General features: G+C 37.3%; 1 pseudogene across 1 annotated transcript; it reads left to right on the forward strand.

Annotated features, from left to right (window-relative positions):
• The first annotated feature begins 783 nt into the window (after positions 1-783).
• On the forward strand, positions 784-1,260 carry LOC308414964 (ferritin heavy chain-like; annotated as a pseudogene). Its single transcript has one exon. The product of its transcript is annotated as a ferritin heavy chain-like (transcript).
• The last annotated feature ends 3,194 nt before the right edge of the window (positions 1,261-4,454 follow it).

Here is a 4,454-nt window from a genome sequence, read left to right on the forward strand (position 1 = left end):
CAGGTGTTTTTGAACTTCCAAACATCAGAAAAACTGTAAACAATACATGCTACTTTTATATATTGTAACTGAAATAAAATTATATCAGTTTTCCCCCTTCTATTTTCTTCCTGAACTCACCTATTTCTGTCACCAATGAATTTGACAGCTACTTTTCTTTTGTCCATTCGTGCAGGGGAGTATGTGTGTGTGTGTGTGTGTGTGTGTGTGTGTGTGTGTGTGTGTGTGTGTGTATGTATGTGTGTATGTGTGTGTGTGTAACCTTCTGAGCACATATTTTGTACACATATAATTTTAAGACTGACCACTCTGCATTAGACAACCAATAAGGGAGCACATACCTGGGAGAGATTAATCTCTTTATCTCAGCAGTCATTACATGGCTGTAATTCTTTTTCTATGGCTGAGCCTCTAAATTTCTCCCATTAATGTTAGAATGTCAATTGATATTGCCATTGTTCATGGCTTGTTTGTAAAACCATTTTTAGGCAAGACTCTTTCACAATATATTTCCTGGTATCCAGGCTCTTAAAATTTCTTCCAAATCTTTTTCTGTGATGTTGCCTGAGCCATAAGTTTGGGAGTTGTGCTATAGATTATATGTCCCAGCCACTGTGAATCACTAACCAAAGAATGAACCCCCCCCCCACACACAAACAAACAAACAAAAAAATAACCCATACACTTGGGTTGACAATGTTCCACAAAGAAATTCCAGTACCAGTTATCCAGGATCAGGTGTGAGGAAGAACAGAAGAGATGGCTAGATGGCTTTGAAACTATTCCATCAACCACCAGATCAACCTGGAGCTGCATGTCTCCTCCGTCTATCTGTCTATGTCATGTTATTTTGACCAGGATGATGTGGCTCTGGAGAACTTTGCCAAATACTTCCTCCACCAATCTCATGAGGAGAGGGAACACACTGAGTAACTGATGAAGCTGCAGAACCAAGGAGGTGCAGGATATAAAGAAACCGGCCGTGGTGGCTGGGAAAGCCAGCTGAACACAATGGAGTGTGCACTGCACTTGGAAACGAGTGTGAATCAGTCACTACTGGAACATCACAAACTGGCTACTGACAAGAATGATCCCCACTTATGTGACTTCACTGAGACACATTACCTGAATGAACAGGTGAAATCCATTAAAGAACTGGGTGATCACGTGACCAACTTACACAAGATGGGAGCCCCTGAGTCTGGTATGGCAGAATATCTCTTTGACAAGCACACCCTGGGGCGCAGTGATGAGAACTAAGCTAACTTTCCCAAAGCCTTGTGACTTTACTGGTCACTGAGGCAGTGTATGAATGTCAGGCTGCCTTTATCTTTTCTATAAGTTGCACCAAAACATCTGCTTAAGTTCTTTAATTTGTACCATTTCTTCAAATAAATAATTTTAGTACCATCATAAAAAAAAAAATAAACAGAATTCTTTAAGTAAGTGATGGGGGTGAAGAGGTGGGAGGCATCTCCAGGGCAAGACAGAGACCCGGGATAAGGGAAGTGACCAACAATAAATGGGGGTGACCTTAGCTGTGACTCACTACATTGGGGATGTGGAACCTGAAGAGGCTACCTCCCGTAGTCATGCAGGAAGCCAAGTGGAGAAAGAGAGACACCAACCCAGCCATGAAACTTTTAAATCAAAATTAATCCTGTCTTCAAGAAATGCAGTAATGGGAGATGCAGCAGAGACAGAGGGAATGGCCCACAAATAACCAGCCCAAATTTAGACCCATCCCAGGGTCAAGCACTAATCCCTAACTCTATTAAGGATACACTGTTTTTCTTACAGACAGGGAGATATTTTCTTCTGAGAGGTTTCACCCAGCAGCTGACTCATATAGATGCAGACCTCCTACAACCAAACAGTGAATGGAGCTTGGAGACTCTTATGGAAGAATAGGAAGAAGGATTGTGGCTCCTACAGGGATATGAATTCCACAGGCAGACAAACACAATCAAATAACCTGGACCATTGGAGTTCTCAGAGTTTGGAGTTCTCACCAACCAAAGAACACACACAGGCTAGACCTAGGCCTTTCTGCACCTATGTAGCAGACATACAACTTGGTCTTCATGTAGTTCCCAAATAACTGGAATGATGATTATTCCCAAAGCTTTTGGCTATGTGTGGGATATGTTCTGGCTTCAAGGGGTGAGGAAGCACCTAGTCTCACAGTGTCTTGAAGTACCAGGGTAAAGGGATACTTAAGAAGGAGCCCCACCCACTCACAGGAGAAGGAGATGAAGGTTGGAAGATGGATGAATCATTGTGGGGTGACCAGGAGAGGACTGTGAACAGTATGTAAAGAGAATAAGTTAAAAAATAAGTTTAATTTTTTAAAATGTGTAGTTTATCATTGTAGACCTTGATCACCTTTTAATTTTGGGACTCTGTCCCCTATTACTAAAGAAACAGCATATAGGACTTGGATTTTTGATCTGAATCTGACCTGAAATCCTCTTTCCTGTGGTCTGGCTTCCATGGTCCCAGTAAATACTATACTATTGACAAAGGGAGGAAAGTCATTACACCATCTACCAAGCTACAACATCTATGAACCGCAAGCATAGCAAGATTGGGGTAAATAAGTGGCATCCATGTCAGTGGCAACCAATAGCTAGGTAGCTGATATAACTGGAAGAAAATCATGCCTAGTACTCAACAGGCAAAATGAAGGAGTGATTAGATTTACTTAATAATAATTCACTCCCAAGAGCCTCAAATTATACTAAATTAAGTTTACTTCATCTTATTTGAGTCCTTATTCAGATAAGGACTGTATTATGGCTGGATCTAATTGATACAAGCATGATAAAAACTATATTTTAATCCTCCATTAGTTATGAATATTTATGCCATAATTGTTAATATAAATTTATAAACTTTCATTTACTACAAAAACTCAGAAAGATTATATATCTATACATCTATTCATATATCTACCTAATTAAAGTTTAAAAATCTATAATAAGAGAATATATTACCATTTTGTTGATCTTGGCTATGGCATATATCTTAGATTTCTTTTCCATTAAATTAAGGTAAATATATTATCTACCTTACTATAATTTTGAGGAAATTATATGATGTAGTTCATTGGAAGTAAGTTACAGAATGCTAAAAACAAAAATTCCTATAAAAAGTCTAACAATGTTGATTTAATAGCATCCTCAGGACTTTGCATTTTTTTACATTATTTTCATGCCATTCTCCCTACTCCCAAAGTTTTTTAGCCAACAAAATTACCCAAAAAATGATGTTCTACAAAAGGTAGTCACAATAGCTAGCATACCTGTTTTATTATGCTGCATATAAACCTATATAGGTCAACATTATCTTGATAAAAGAACAGAAATACCTAAGATTTAAATATTTCATAAGTTTTATTGTGTTGAAAGAATGTTTGGTAGAAATTCAAGTAATACTCATTTTTTCTTTCAGCTTTAAGAAAATATTTGACATCATATTAATCATTTAATCTTTATATATTAAGTTTTTCATATATAGAGTAAACATAAAGTATTGCAATGTGAATACACCATGGTGGTTCTGTGATATTTAAAAAGAGGTAAATAAACTTTGTCTCACTGTGATACTGTAACTATCATAATATATGTCAAGTCATGTTTCATTTGATTATGATAATATTTATATAAACAAATCTGTCATTTATACAAAAGTACAGTACTTTTAATTATATATAGTTCATAATTGATGAGGTAAAAACCAACTGCCACCCTTTCATGTATTCACTAATCATTTTGTAATTAATGCATAGTATACTATTTTTATTCATTATATTTTTTGAAAAAAATTCAGGGTGGATAAGATGTGTACGTAGGAAGAGACACTTGATGCAAAGTCTGATTTCTTGAATTTGCTCCCAGGAATCTGAATGGTAGAAGTAGTGAGACTGGAAATTTTCACACACACACACACAAACACACACAGACACACACACACACACACACACACACACACACACAAATACACACAAATACACACACACGTGGTTACCAGGATGGGGGAAATAATAAAGAAAATTCAGGACTGTCTCAACAGTTAAGAGTGTTTGTTGCCAAGGTAGATAACACTTGAAATGTAAATAAAGAAATATCCTACAAAATAAAAGATAGGTATACTATTTGGAGTATTTGGTAGACCCCGATAATTGAATCACAGAAGAGACCCTTGGAATGTGGGGCTGAAGCTGTACCATATTCGTCAAACAAACATTCTATCTGAGCAACAGCTCTTGGCCTATGACAGGGCCTTCATTAAACAGAACATTTGCTACTAAACCACCAAGTTACCATGTGACCTGAGATATACATCAGGGGCTAAGTATTGTCTGACCCAACAGGCCATAAGGTAGGGTGTGCACAGCCATAATCCACTATAAAACAGAAATGATATTTGCATGAATGAGCCTGAACAGGTCA

The sequence above is a fragment of the Micromys minutus genome (genome assembly GCF_963924665.1).
Source record: "Micromys minutus genome assembly, chromosome: X".
NCBI lineage: Eukaryota > Metazoa > Chordata > Mammalia > Rodentia > Muridae > Micromys > Micromys minutus.